Genomic DNA, 15727 nt, shown 5'->3' with positions numbered 1-15727 from the left:
TTGGAACATTCAGCCCCATTCTTCCAAACTTCAGGAAGGAGGGAGGAACTGGAGAACGAATCAGTTGTTGATGGCCAATAACTTACATCTTTCATAAAGATGAAACCATTAAAACCCCTCCCTATGTGACAGAGTTCAGAGGGTTTTCAGGTTGGTGAATCTACTGAGATATGCTGAGAGGGTGGCGCTGCCAGATAGTACACGGAAGTTCCATGCACCCCACTACCCTACATTTTACCTATGCACCTCTTCCATTTGACCATTCTTGAGCTGTAGATTTCACAATATGCTAGTAACAATAAATGTACTTCTGAGTTCTTTGAGCTGTACTAGGAAATTATGGAAATGGAGGAGGGGGTCATGAGAATGTCTAATTTGTAGCTGGTTGGTGGAAGGCAGACAGGCCTGGATTTACACCTGTCATCTAAGGATGCGTGTGTGGTGGGGGGAGGTGCATACTATCTCTGTATTTATCTTCCTCCTTTCATGTTAGGTCTCAGTAGTACTGGATTGGAGTTTCTCTAGTGGTTTGTTTAGTGAAAGCTGACATATGATTGTTGGTTTATAGCACTACAGACTCTCATATGATTACAGGTGCTGCAGTTTTTTCTGCATTGTTGAGAACTCAAGATGACCTGTATAGCACATCCTCATTTCCTTTTCCAATAATAGAAGTAAGCTATGGCGGCAGCACGTATAGGACAGATGCAGCTAGGCTGAGTAGAACAAGGAGCAGTGAAGGGAAGCTGTACACATTCACAGAGGCAAGGAGGGCTAGGATGTAAGTAACATGGCAACTCCAAATACTAAGAGTGGACACAGGGCTCTGTCTCACAAATCTAAGCTGGGATTCAAGAACACAATTGCTTTACCACTTCAACAGCCTTCTGTAATGTGTGGGGTTTGTCAATTAAGGTCTCCTATCTCTCTCTTACTCACTGATGGAAGCAGCAAGGAATGACAAAAGATGAGACACATACATAGTGAAGGGTAGTTAGAGGGATGTGGAGAAACCAGTCAGTCTATTGTGGACAATAAGAAGTGATGGCAACCTGTACAGCAAAAGGGTTATTTAGTCAAAAAGGATATTTAAGAAGAGGGGCACGCCTGTAAAACCAGTAACTCAGGAGGCTAAGATAGGAAAATCAAAAGTTCAAGGTCAGCCTCAACAACTTATCAAGACCGTCTCAAAATAAAATTTAAAAAATAAACAAAGCTTGGGATGTAGCTCAGTGGTAAAGTGCTCCTGGGTTCAATTCCCAATATAAAAAAATATTTAAAAATTATACGAGAACATGGCATACAATTTTGGTGCCATAAATGGAAATCTAGATAAACAGATACTTATATAGGAAACAAATAACCCAAACTGATTCATGAAGAATTAGGAGACCTGAACAGACCAGTAGCACCAGAAGTGAGATGTGGGGCTGGAGGGTAAAGAGCACATGAAAATATCTATCTTCTAAAATATCTACCCAACTTGAATGATTCGGCAAGAAAACTCCATCAAATATTCAAGAATGCTAATAATTTCTGTATGTTTTTATTTCAGAAATTAAAGGATGGATAAGTATTAAATAACTACATATTACATAGTATAAATCTAGGAATATAATATTATAAAATGATCAGTTAATAGATTTTACTAATAGAATAAGAGACAATGCAAAAGATCAGGATCAGAACAGAAGTCACAGATGGGAGAAGTATCCAGTTTGGAGTCAGGTCAAAATATGGGAAAATCATTTTTTCCTGGGAAAGAAAAAGAACAGATAATGAAGGTCTACTCAGACGTTAAGATGACTAAGGAGTTTGCAGTCATCCAACAGACATATGGGTTAGATGCTGAGCCTGGGCTTGGTCTCAGACAGTTATGAGAAAGAAATCTATCAGTCACTTGGTGACTATGGCTCATTCACTTCAACTCTGGGAGGCCTATATTCTCACCTGAAAAATGGGCTAAAATGATGCATATGTCAAGACTGTTATGAGAATTTCATGAGACAAGGAGCATGCAGTAGTCAGCCAGAGCCTGGCGCAGGGCTAGGCACAGTTGCTACTACACCGATCATTACTATGTATCTAGAAACTGAGACCTGACAAGGCCCTTGTGTGCTTTCTCCTCTGACCACCAGAGAGCAGACCAATATTGCCCTTCTACACTTTAGAGAAAAGCACTCAAGTTCTGAAGCCGGAGACTTCAGGGTAAATAGCTGCTGCCAAATTGGTGCAACCCCTACGGAAAGCCGTGTGGATATTCCTCAGAAAACTTGGAATGGAACCACCATTTGATCCAGTTATCCCATTCCTCGGTTTATAAAATTAGCATACTACAGTGACACAGCCATGTCAATGTTTATAGCAGTTTAACACACAATAGCTAAACTATAGAACCAAACTAGCTGTCCTTCAACTGATGAATGGATAAAGAAAATGTGGTATATATTCACAATGGAATATTACTCAGCCTTAAAGAAGAATGAATATGGCATTTGCCAGTAAATGGATAGAGCTGGAGAATATTATGCTAAGTGAAATAAGCCAATCCCCCAAACCCAAAGGCCAAATGTTTTTTCTAATATGTGGATGTTAATTCACAATAAGGGGGATGGCTAGGGAAGTGTAGAGTTACTTTGGATTAGGTAGAGGGGAGTGAAGGAATGGGAGGGATATGAGGATAGGAAGGATAGTAGAATGAATCAGACATTATGACCCTATGTACGCATATGACTACACAACCAGTGTGGATTCTATATCATTTACAATCAGAAGAATAAGAAATTATACTCCATTTTATATATGATGTGTCAAAGTGCATTCTACTGTAGGTGTAACTAATTAGAACAAATTTTTAAAAAGAAAAAAACTGAATGGCTGAATCATCACTTGACAACCAGGAAAATTTCTGTCAAAAAATATCAGAAATGTCAGAAAAATGTGGTATATATACACAATGGAATATTACTCAGCCTTAAAGAAGAATGGAATTATGGCATTTGCCAGTAAATGGATAGAGCTGGAGAATATCATGCTAAGTGAAATAAGCCATGTTCCACGCCTGGTGCACTATAGCATGCCCATAATCCCAGCAACTCAGGAGTCCAAGGCAGGAGAATTGCAAGTTTGAGGCCAGTATCAGCAACTCAGCGAGGCTCTAAGCAACTCAGTGAGAACTTTTCTCAAAATAAAAAGTAAAACGGGCTAGGAATGTTATTCAGTGGTTAAGTGGATCTGCATTCAAACCCTGTTTTTTTAAGTATCTTTTTGCTTTTTTGTCTTTTTCTCCTGATCATTGCAACCTTGCCTTATACTGGTGACAAGCTGAGGCTTAACCTCATATACAAGAAGCAAACCTATACTGAGAGAGAAGATTAGAAAAGTAGGAACTCCCATCATATGTGAACCCTCTTCAGAGACCTCTGAGATGGATTCTGATTAATGAAAGCTGCCGCTTCAGCTTCCACTTCAGAAAAGGAATCTGGGGTAGAGACGAGCAGCAGATGCCTATAGCTCAAAAAGAAAGGTCCAAGAAAAATCGACAAAATATTATCAAAAAAGAAAAAGAATAATTAATTGACAGTGATTCTTAATTTTAAAATAAATGATGGTGATTAAGATGCAAAGGGAAAGCCAAGCCCGGGGAGGGGGTAGAGAAAAACTGTGGATCAAGAAATATACGAAACAGAAGACTGAGAAGAATAGGAAAGAGAATAGTCACTCAGGAGCCATGATTCCTGCAGTCTCTGGAGAATCCCTGGCAGGGACAAACTCCTGAAGTCCTCAGATTTACTTAGTACTATAGCCATGCTACCTGGTAAAGATGCTGGTAAAGCTAAATATGCAAATATTGGAAAACTTTCCCCACAAAGTAGTAAAAGATGCATGAAGAAAAAAAGGCCATTCAGATGGCTAAGTTATGTAACCGTGCTCTGGCTGATTGGAGGCTGTGTGATTGTGAAGTGAGAACAAGACACACAGGGCTGAAGAAGAGAGAGCCCTCAGCACTTTAAACAAAAAGACTTAAAGAGAAAGAACAAAATGCCAACAGAGAAGGACTACAAAGAAGAATTGTCTGATTGTCCAGTAGACATTTCAACAATGACCCCCCAAAAAAAAGTAGGACACACAAACACTTCTCATTTGAAAAGGGCTTGGGGTATTACTGTGTTTTCATTTGATTATGTCAGTCTTTTCAGGGGAAAAACAATAATTGATTTAACTTTAGCAGGTTCTTTGGATCATTTTAGACAGACTGATCACAGTAAGTTTACATTTCAGATATCAAAACCATGGGGGGAGGAAAGAATAGAAGTTCATTGGATTAGACAAATGGGAATGAAGGGAAGGGAGGTGGATGGGCATAGGAAAGACAGCAGAATGAATTGGACATAACTTTCCTATGTTCATACATGAATACACGACCAGTGTAACTCCACATCATGTATAATCACAAGAATTAGATCCTAGTTAGAGTAAGTTATACTCCATGTATGTATAATATGTCAAAATACACTCTACTGTCATGTGTATCTACAAAAAAAGAAATTAAAAAAAATCAATTTATATGTTGAAAAAAAAATCAAAGTCATGAATGAAAGTCTACTGTATTAGGGGAAGTGAAGTAGTGAAAGAAACTTCAATGTCCTGCCATGGGATGATGCTATTACCCTACCTCTTTCCTATCAACAAACTTGTGGGAAATTATCACTGCTTCATGAAATGTGTTAATAATGGAATTGATAAAAAATATGTAGAACATTGTTAATGAAAATGATTTTGCTGAACAAAGTAAATCTAAAATTTAAACACTTATTTGTATAATTCAGCATGTAGTCTACCCCAGAAATTATATTTTCAATTTAGTTCCTACTTCACACCTCACCCTCCCAAAAACAAACAAGTAAATTAGTCCACAGACTTGTTCAAATGAAAAGTTGTGAAGTAAATATGGAAGAATGTTAAGATGTCATAAAGCTGGACTTTACAAGTTATTCCCTAGTAAACTCTGTTTTTAAATATTTTTAAATTTTTAAATCCCCCAAAAGAAAAGATGTGTCAAAGTGCATTGATTAGGGTTAATTCAGTGAGGAAGGATAAGAAACTCATTGTAGGCAGAAACAGCAGCATGTGCAAAGACATAAAGCAATACCATTGGAAGTAAAGGTAAGAGGCTTGATAAAGGTGCTTGACAGGAAAAGGAAGAAGATAATGGGAGAATAATTAGTGGGAGTAAGAATCAAGGTCTAGTGAAAGGAAGTCAGAAGATGCTACAGTGGCTCCCACCCCATTTAAGGACATCAAAGACATCAGTGGACAACACATATAATTAAACACTCATTAAACATCTCTGGGAAAGGAAGAGAACTATCATATACTAAGCACCCATTATGTAGCAAGCGCTTTACATACACTACCCTGTTTAACCTTCCCAACAACCCAGAGGTAGACAGTATTATTCCTATTTACCTAAGGACCCTGACTATCAGAGAGGTTAACTAACCTGCCTATATTAAGTAAAAAATTGCAGAGCCAGGAATCTGTCTAAGTCTGATTCTATACCATAGATTTTTAAAAAGGTGTTTGAGATAATTTAAAAACTATAAAATTATCCATTTGAGGTATATGATTTGATGAGTTTGAATATAGTTGTACAACCACTACCACAATCCAATTTTAGAACCACTTCCATCACCCTATGAAATTCCTTTATGTCCATTTGAAGTTCATCTCTGCTCCCACACCAGGCTCTCAGTAACCAGTGATCTGTTTCCTGTCTACAATTTTGCCTTTTCTGTTAGTTTTATATATGAAATTATATAATGCACAGTCTGCAAAGCTCCCTTATGTCACTGTGTTCTCAAGAGATGCAAGTAGTAATAAGTGTTATGCTGTATTCTTTTTAAGGGTACACAGAAATTCAGTCCATCACTTTATAAGCCATCAAAAACAATGATTCTTTCACATCCATGACTTTTATGGTCCATCTCTTCAGTAAAGGAAATACATATGGTTTTCAAAAATGGTATAATGGAGTGTTTGTAAAATCATGATTTCACCTCCACTAACCCTTTGGAAAATACAAATACATCAATAGACAATAAATCAAATTAAATACTTCCTTTTTGAAATATTTGGAATGACAAAAAGTCATGATTAGTTAATTACAGACTGTTAAGGGTACTTCTTGAGCACCAAGCCACAGTAACTTGTTTACCATAGGCACTAAAAATATTAGTTCACTTCCCTCAAAATTTCTAATGCAAGTTCTTAAACATCAGGAGGCATTTGATGAATAGTTAGTTGCTTATTGATATGTTTATTAAGCTCAGATTCAGAGATCTGAGGGTTTTACTTATTTTTCTATTCTTCCCCCATTTTTAGAGAGAAGATGGAGATGTAACAAAGTCTAAGGAGATAGATAAATTTAGAAAAGAGGGATATATATTTATATGTATATATATATATATACACATATAAAAAGTATATATATATGTGTGTGTATATATATACATATACATATATATATATATATATATATATATATATATATACTTATATACATGGAAAACATTTGACATAATATTTTGTTTGAGGATGGCCTATTGTTGTTTTGCTCAATATAGCTGGATATGGAGCTGAGAACACAGATCCCTATTAGTTCTAAAAATATTTCTCTACAGCAGAAAAACCCTAGCAAGGTAAGATTCCTGGCCCTTACTTGCTTAGTGTTCTAATAGTGATGGAAGTCCTTGCTTCTACTATCAAAGTGATCATGGATCACAACACCCTGAGTTTTGGCACATCATCCTACCTAGAATCACCATGTTTCAGAGTCTTTGCCATTACATCACTTTTTAACTCATAATTAGTATACAGAGCACCAGGCAGAAGAGGAATTTTCCTTTTTTTGTTAACTTTTAATGCCCTGGTTGCCAAGTGACTTATCTGTTTCTCTTGTCTGACACCTCACAGAGTGGCAATGTCAGACACTAGTTAGGACACTCACCTAGCAGGAAGAGACCAAAATTCAGTTCTCTCTCTGACGATACAACACTGGTAATGAATCACTTACTCTTATTCTTACTTGAAAAGTTACCAGTAGATAAAGCAAATCAAGCTATTTCCTAAATTTATTTTATAAGGATTCTTTGAGAATTCAGATGGGACACAGAAAGTACTTTGTCTCCCTCATGTTGGAGACAAAGATTCATCAGTTAAGTAATTCCCTCCGACATAAAACAGCACCTACAAGTAGTAGAAATAACAGTGCTCAAAGTTAGTAGAGAACATGCCATTTAAAAAGGTGCTACCCAGGACTCTATTTTTAATGCTCACACCCTGGGAAAACATTTTACATTAAAAGAGCTCACTTAGAAATATAAGATAATTACATCATTAAAGTCTTTTGTCCTCTGTTATGATTTTCATGCTGTTTTAGATTTCTTTAAAAATGTTTTCCCCTCTGCGTACTTTTCAAACCTCTCAGGCTTCAGTTACGCCGACTAGCATCTGTGGCCCAGCACTTGTTTTGACTAAGCGATCATATGCCTTTCTCTACCTAGCGCAGTTGCTGAAACCTTATCTGCTAGAACCAGCCTTTCATTGCCCTAAGAGGGCCTCCCAGTTGCATGCTATATTTGTTTTTCCCTAGAAGAAAAAATTGACAAGGTGATTTCATTCTATACATAAGAAATTATATTGGGTCCTTTTGATGTGTGTGTATGTGGCGCTGGGGATTGAACTCAGGGCCTTATGTATGCAAGGCAAGCACTCTACCAACTGAGTTCCCAGTTGGGTCCTTAGTCTATCACTGAAACTTTTTTTTTGAATATTTTTTTTCCTAGATGTAGGAAATGGACATGCAGATGGACATGCAGTGCTGAGAATTGAACCCAGTGCCTCACACGTGCTAGGCAAGCGCTCTATCACTGAGCCACAACCCTAGCCCTATCACTGAAACTTTTTAAAGTTAAAATTTATTGAACTCTTTTCATATATAAACTCTTTAAAATACACAATAATTATAAGGTAGCTACCATTATGCCCTTTATACAGCCAAAGAAATAAGGCAAGGATGTTAAACAACTTGCCTGAGATCACATGGTTGGTACAGAGTAGAGTCCACACCCCTTACCCACTGCAATGTTGTACTTCTTTGAACCCATAAGTCCCATTGTGCCCCTGGTGTATCATTATTAGTCCGCAGTAAAACATTTGCACTTGAGATTCAACCTGAGAGTTAGGAAACTTTCATTCTCATTCTGAGTTTTAAGTGCTCTTGTTCACAAGCAATTCTCTCAACCACTTTGGGCCTCAGTTCTTCTCAAATATAAAATAAAGGGAGGTGAACGGACAGAACTGAGGTCATTATGTTATGAAATAAACCAGGCTCCAAAAGACAAATATCACAAATTCTCACTTTTGTGTAAGCTAAAGAATTTGATTTCAGATGAGCAAGGTGGTGCATACCTGTAACCACTCCCAGATACTTGGGAGGCTGAGGCAGAAGGATCACAAGTTTGAGGTCAGGCTGGGCAACTTAGCAACCGTTTCAAAATAAAAAATAAAAGTGGCTGAGGAAGTGGCTCAGTGGTAGAGCACTCCAGGGTTCCATTTCTAGTATCCTGACCCACACACATAAAAAAAAGGAAAGAAAAAATATGGGATATAAATTATATGATTTCTCAAGTTTCTTTCAGATCTAACAGTTTGAGTCTACACATATAAAATTTAATATTAGTTCTTATAAGTGTGTGTGCGTGTGCATGTATCATAATTTATCTCAACAAGCTCCTAGGATCTGAATGGATAATTTTTTAAAAAGACATGTGCTTATTTATTTGTATGAAGTTCTAGTGAGAAAAGGTGGAGGGAGCATAATCTTCTCTTTCCCTGATGCATGCATTTATTGAGCTCCTGATACCCAATAATGTGGACCAGTTGTAAACTAAACCGATAGGATTCATATATTAAGGTAGCTTGCAGACCACAAGGGACAGATAATGTACAATGTAAATATATGTATGTAAAGTTCTAGGAAGAAGATGTGCATGATACCGTTACCATATGTAATTAACCTAGGAGATACAATCCAGGCAGGAATAAGTTTACCTAGAGAAAAGATCACTCAACTAATATTGAAATATTGAATAGCAGGTTCATTAAACCAAGGGAGTGGGGTAGATAGATAGGGAAAATACATGTGAAAAGGCCGACTGACCATGGGAAAGAAGAAGCTCAATGTGAGAACCAATAGGGTTAGGTGTATTATCCCAGCTCCTCTGGAGGCTGAGGCAGGAGGATTTCAAGCTCAAGATAGGCATGACCAATTCAGCAAAATCTTGTCCCCAAATAATAAATTAAAAAGGGCTGGAGCCAGGTGTGGTGACATAAACCGTAATCTTACTGGCTGGGAGGCCGAGGCTGGAGGAAAACAAGTTCAAAGCCAGCCTCAGGAATTTAGGGAGGCCCTAAGCAACTTAGCAAGAACCTGTCTCAGAATTAAACATAAAAGGCTGGAGATGTGATTCAGTAGTACAGAGCCTCCAGGTTCATCCCCAGGACCACGGGGTGGGGTGGTTGGGGGAGGGAAAGAGGAGCAATGGGAGGCCACTGTTCTATAATAGGAGAAGATGGGGGGGTTACTTGTGACACAATCACAAAGATATTCTACCAATATCACCCTGGCTTCCTAAAAGAGAGTAAAAGTGGATTTAGAAATACTTGTTAAGAGACTGCTGAGAAAATGCAGGCAAGCGGGTCAGCCTAGCTTAAGCTAGTTGTGCGTGTGTGTATGCTCTGTAAGAGTACTTCTAGTTTCCAGTTTTAGCAAGGGCGGGGGACTTGTATTAAGTAGGTTCATGGTGGGGGCCAGATAAACATTGGCTGATTTACACTAAATTAAGGGTAGCAGACTTTGATCTAACTTTGAAAAAGGTAGTGGGTGTGGTGGGAGACAAGATACCAGCAGCAAAAAACAAGCTCATGATGTATCCTGATATTGTTAAGACAAGGAGACGGTCCAGAACCTGGGATACAGGTCTAACTCACTCTGGAGTTTGCTGGAGGAAGAAAAACAATGGTTATGCCAGGCCAGGAAAAGGTAGAATAGACTAGGTCAGTGGATGGTGTTTTTATGCTTTATGGACTCAGTTCAGCTCAACCTAGAAAAGGCTAAAGACTCTGTGTACATAGCTGTAAAATTATTTTGACTATCATAATATGGTATTTTATTCAAGTCATGAACAAGACAATCCTTCAAGTATTATTATAGGTAAATATTAACACATAACAGAAAGAAAAAGAGACAACATGGCTTTAATAATTTATTGCTTTCTCATTTCTTGTGTGGATAAAAGCAGGATTACATCAAAAGTCGTTTGAAGTAGTGAGAAAAGTTATTTTCCTAATGTCTACTATATCAGAATTGAATTCCTCATAATTGGTCTTAACATAAGTTAAAATGAATAATCTTGAGTTTTAAAACTATATATTGCTTTGGGAGGGGAACTGGGAGAGAAGCAGCAGGAGGAGGGGACATTTTACTAAAATTACAAATTAGCAACCTTGGGTCCTTGTCCCAGCCCTGCTTCCAACCAAAACCTCGGAGCAAATCATTAAATTTCAGTTTCTTTACCTGTACAACAAGGAGCTAGAGTTTATTTTGTAAGGCCCTTTATTAGTCTAAAATGCTTTGGAATTCATCTCTGCCTTAGGTGGGTTTAAGAAACTTTGTGAGTCACAACTCACTAGTTAAAAGTTCCTAAGAGACATGCTTCATCAAATAGATCAAAACATAAGGTCCAGGATATGACCATATCACATCTTGGTAACTATGGAAACAGTCCTGCCATAGGAAAACAGTGACTACTGTAATTCTGTTAGTCTCTGTGTGTATCTATGTCACAAAGACCACGCTTGCTCCTGACTAAAATTTGCTTTTTAATTCCTACCCAACAGAATCACTGGTAATTGCTTCCATCTTACACCAAAGTAACTTATGAATGATTCTAAAGGGCATGTTTGATATTGTTAAGGCTATATGTGACAAACTAGTATTCCATGGGTATCCATAACAGCAGCAAAATTAAATCCAATGAGCAAGTGTTCATAAGTCCAGAGTCAGTATCCCTAAGTGTCAAATGTCATAAGACTTTGCCACTTAAGAATGGCTTTTTTTTTTTTGGTGCCAGGGATTGAACTCAAGGGTGCTTAACCACTGAGCTACATCCTCAGACCTTTTTATTTTTATTTGGAGATAGGGTCTCACTAAGTTGCTTAGAGCCTCACTAAATTGCCGAGACTGGCCTGGAATTTACAATCCTCCTGCTTCAACCTCCCCAGCTGCTGGGATTACAGGCATGTGTCACCACTCCCACCTCTAAATAATTGTCTTTTTTAAAAAAATTATTTTAAGATGTTGATGGATCTTTATTTTATTCATTTATTTATATGTGGTGCTGAGAATTGAACCTAGTGCCTCCCACAAGCTAGGAAAGCGCTCTACACACCCCAGCCCACTGAATGACTGTCTTTATCCTCCACAGTATACATAGCTGGCACGTGGAATAATCAGCTTTGACATATTACACTGCAGCATCTGAAAAGCTGTTTCCTTAATTCATCCTCATGTGGTATGAAGGAAGGGAAAACAGCAAATGGACAAGTGTCTAGGATTTGGAAGCTGCCTCCTCTAGTTGACCTGAATTCTAGTTAATCTTGGGCAGATTTAAATCCAACTATCACTAGGTAGGGGGTTATCACCTACGAGAAGCTGTCGGACCTTGGCTTCCTGTTCTCCCGGAATAAAGGTCTGTTCTTTGAGAACCACGGAGGGATCAAATAATAATGTGTCACAGTAAAAAATAAAATAACGTGGTAAGATTATCTTTTCAAAAACATGCATATAATTACTTTGAGGACCTGCTGGCTGGTCACAAACCTACTGGACTTGTTGAGAATGAAACAGGAAAAATCCAAAGGATCCCAAATAATAGACAGGAAAGCTTCTAAAAATCAAGAAGGGGAACTTCCCATGTGGTTGGACAAAAATACCATTCCTTATCTTTCCCACCCAGACAAAAGTTCTGACACACACGCTTCAAACCTTGTGTGGAAATTCAAGCCTGCTTGGAAGCTTCCAGGGCCTGACAAGCCAGCATTTTCATAGTTTTCTCTTGTTTGGCCTCCAAATTTACAATTCTCTCCCATTCTACGCCATCCTACCATTCTCTGTTCTAGAAGCTTTTAGGAAATTCCATTCACCATTTCTTCCCCAGCTAAAATCTTTCAGGGAATACCCAAAGGAGAGCCTTTAAAGCAGTAAGAGAAAGTAAGAGAGAGCTATTGCCTATAAATCGGGCACCTGAGCAGCTTTCTTTTTATTCACGATCTATGAGTTACAATCACCAGTGCTTGTTATAAAGGAGCTTTCTTCTGCGATGCCTGCCTGGCTTCATCCCCAGGGTTTAATCCGAAAACTTCCCGTGAATAAAAGGAATATCACCTCATGTATTCCAAGATTCCTCCAACGCCTCTCTCCCTCGGCAGGTGTTTCCCAATGACGCCAAACACTTTCTAGAATCTCAAACCGTTGGGTCTCCGCAAGCTCCGGGGTTTTCCTATTGCCTTGGCGACGCCCAGGGTTTGTTTCTCCATTTCCCTAGGCCCAAGCCCGCCCACCGGCTCTGAAACCATATTCTTATTGGCCCAAACGAGAGCTCGTCTCCTCATACAGCCAATCATCGCCTCGCTTCTTACCCTTGGGATTTGGGGAACGGAAAAGACCGTGGTCAGTCCCGGGGGGTAGGGCGGAGCCAGGGATGAGCGACAGCTTGCCTTTCCAATAGGCAGAGACATAGGACCTGCCCCGTCTGGCTCCAGGGCTAGAAAAGAGCGTCGATGCCGGTCGTAAAGATGAATTCTAGGAGGCGCCACCCGCTTCGCGGCCCGGAGGAAAGGCAGTTGGAGCTGGTGGTCTTTTTGCCGGTGAGTGGTTTTGTTCGCAGTGTTACCGTTGAGAACGTTTCTATATTTAAATGATGTGGGGTTTTATTTTTGAGGTGCGGAGAAGGCCAGTTCCTATGTCCTTTCAGGTTAGTCTCTGGTCGGAATCAGGCGACCACTCCACCAGTCAAGCTGTGACCCTCAGGTATCCCCGAGGGTCGTCCCCGCTGTCCCTTTTCTCAGCATGCGCCTCTCTGTGAGTGAGAGTGATGTCAGCTGAAAGGAGGAACCTCCTGGGTAGTGGTGTCTGGTTGGCGCTCCTGGACGGCTGAGGCGCGGGGGCAGAGCCCCTTCCATAGCAGACTCCCTGGAAGGAGGCAGGGCTGTGCCACTGTATGTAGGGCAGCGGCAGGCTTGGTCCTGTGAGTGTGAGTAGATAGGAAAACAAGCAAGCAACAAAAACCCCGAAACCAACTACCAGAACGCTAAGAAAGGAAGGGAGGTGAGTGAAGGCAGTGGTTTCGCGCGCCAAATCACAGGTTCACAGAAACACTAAAAATAAAAGTCAGTGCAATTCCCTCTGTTCCACGGGATGGGGACTGATATTGCACCTGAGAAAGTCGAAAGAAATGCGTACTTGAAGTTAAGGTCATAGTTAGACTTTGAAGGATAATTGGTTTTTAGCTAACTTAACTTCCCACACCTCCTCCCTTACAAATTAAGCAGGATTTATGGCTGGTGAGTGGTACCAGAGTGTTAACTAACTTCATGTGGAACCTTTCAGGAAAAAAAAAAAAATGTGAAGTTTCATTAATAGGTACTAAGGCTTTCTATAGTGAAAGCAAAACTCATGACAGTTGGTCTTTTATTTTAAAACTGTTTACTCTGAACCCAGGGACTAAGTTTTTTTCCATTTCTGTATTTCTGTAACACCTCACAAGTCATAGATGCTCCCCAGATGATGGTGGATTTTAGAGAAGTGTCATTCAAACAAATGGCATAGTAGAAATAACTCCAAATTAGAAGTTGAGATACCTTGGTTTTAGTCCTGAAGCTGTTACTTATTTGTGTGATCTGAAACAAATCGTTTCAACTCTGACTCTTAATTTTCACATCTTTAAAAAGCAGAAGTTACATTAGATTGTTTCTGGGGCCCATGCCTATATTAGTATATTTTAAAATAAACGTGATAGTTTTATTACAGATATACAAGTGAAATCATATTGCAGTAAATTCTGTATCAAATCTGTTAGCAAATAAGACTTCCCAGCTTTAAGAACATGTTCCATATGTAAACTAAAACAAATCAAGTAGATCACTGTAGAAAATCTGGAGAGCACAGAAGAAGTATAATATGGCAGAAGGTGTCAATGCTTAATCCCACCACTCAGAGACAACCACTCTTAGTGTTTCAGTAAATCTTTTAGTCTTTCTTACTCTTTTGCTTTCTACAGTTCGTTGAGATTAAAAGGTATATTCCACTTTAAGTAGTGATTGATATATCTAAATTCACCTGTGCGTTTGTCTTTGTGTGTCTGGTGCCTAGAGAACAGAGGATATGAAAATGTTTGAATTGCAGTGTTTCTTGAATACCTTTGGAATGAAATCTGGTATGAGAGGATGTTTTTATGGGGAAACAGGACAAAAGATATTTATAATGAACCCTTTCTTTGAAGCTTGGCCACAAATGTGGGAAAATATATGCTTTTTTTTAAACGACCACTTTACTAAAGCATTTGAATTGCAGAATATTTCTTGGTATTTAGTATGCTTCTAGGACTGTCTGTTTCCATCACCCTCTTCCATCCACCACATTTGATTGCATTCTTCCTTTTACTATTTAAACTTCTCTCTAACCTCACCCATCACTGTGCTTTGTTCCCAAAGTTTGCTTCTATTAGTACCATCAGCCAGGCAAGGATTGCTTTGAAGGGCCTAGGAACTGGGCCAGTCTTCATGAGTTAGTCTGTGTCTGCTCCATTCTACCACTCACTTTTTGTTAGAGCATTTTCCCATAATTCATTTAATACTCTTAACACTTCCTTGAGAAGAGTAATTTTGTTATCCTCATTTTATGGATGTGGAACGTGAGATCCAAAGAATTTATTCAAGATCATACTGTCAAGAAGCAGAAGAGTGAGTTCGTGTTTGGATTTTTTGATTTCACACTTTCTGGGATTTGGGGGAAACAGTTTGTATTGACAGAGTTACTAACCTAGGGAAGTAAATAACCAGAGATAGGAAAGAGGATCTTGAGTGGGCGTTTTGCACACTGGTGATACCAAGCAGGCTGAACCAAACTCCATGGCCCAGGCAAATTCTCATCTTATTACATATTTATATCTCTTCCCCATGATTGGGATCCTACCTCCTATTGCTTTTTATCATTCTGATCAGTTAAGGGAATGTTAGAATACGATATAAGTTAAGAATAGTCTGAAAAACACCATGAGTGAGAGTATTTGCTCTTGGTGAAGAGATTTTTTTTTTTTTTCCTTGTACTGAGGATTGCACCCAGGGGCACTTTACCACTGAGCCATAGCCACAGCCCTTTTTATTTTTAAATTTAAGACAGGGTCTCACTAAGTTACTGAGGGCCTTGCTCAATTGCTGAGGCTGGTCATTGAACTTGTGATCCTCCTGCTTCAGCCTCCCAAGTCACTGGGATTCACCACCATGCCCAGCCAAAGATGTTCTTATTACTGTAAATACAAATGGAAAAGTGACTGTAAAATTTTAGGGAAAATAATGGTTCATAGAATATTAAGTACCTTTAGGT

The 15727-nt window shown here is 39.0% G+C and overlaps 1 protein-coding gene across 2 annotated transcripts in view; it reads left to right on the top strand.

Moving 5' to 3' along the window:
* The window catches only part of Bpgm (bisphosphoglycerate mutase), a 49786-nt gene that overhangs the window by 13849 nt on the left and 20210 nt on the right, over positions 1–15727 (top strand). The window contains exon 1 of one of the 2 annotated variants that reach the window (XM_027950125.2): positions 12882–12990. The exons of the other annotated variant lie outside the window; for it this stretch is intronic. The gene's annotated coding sequence lies outside the window, so the exon portion shown is untranslated. Of the gene's footprint in view, positions 1–12881; positions 12991–15727 lie in introns of those variants that run through there. 2 annotated transcript variants of the gene reach the window in all.

Source organism: Marmota flaviventris, chromosome 1 (assembly GCF_047511675.1).
Source record: "Marmota flaviventris isolate mMarFla1 chromosome 1, mMarFla1.hap1, whole genome shotgun sequence".
NCBI lineage: Eukaryota > Metazoa > Chordata > Mammalia > Rodentia > Sciuridae > Marmota > Marmota flaviventris.
Note: the sequence above shows the minus strand (reverse complement) of the source record. Positions and strands in the feature narration are given on the sequence as shown.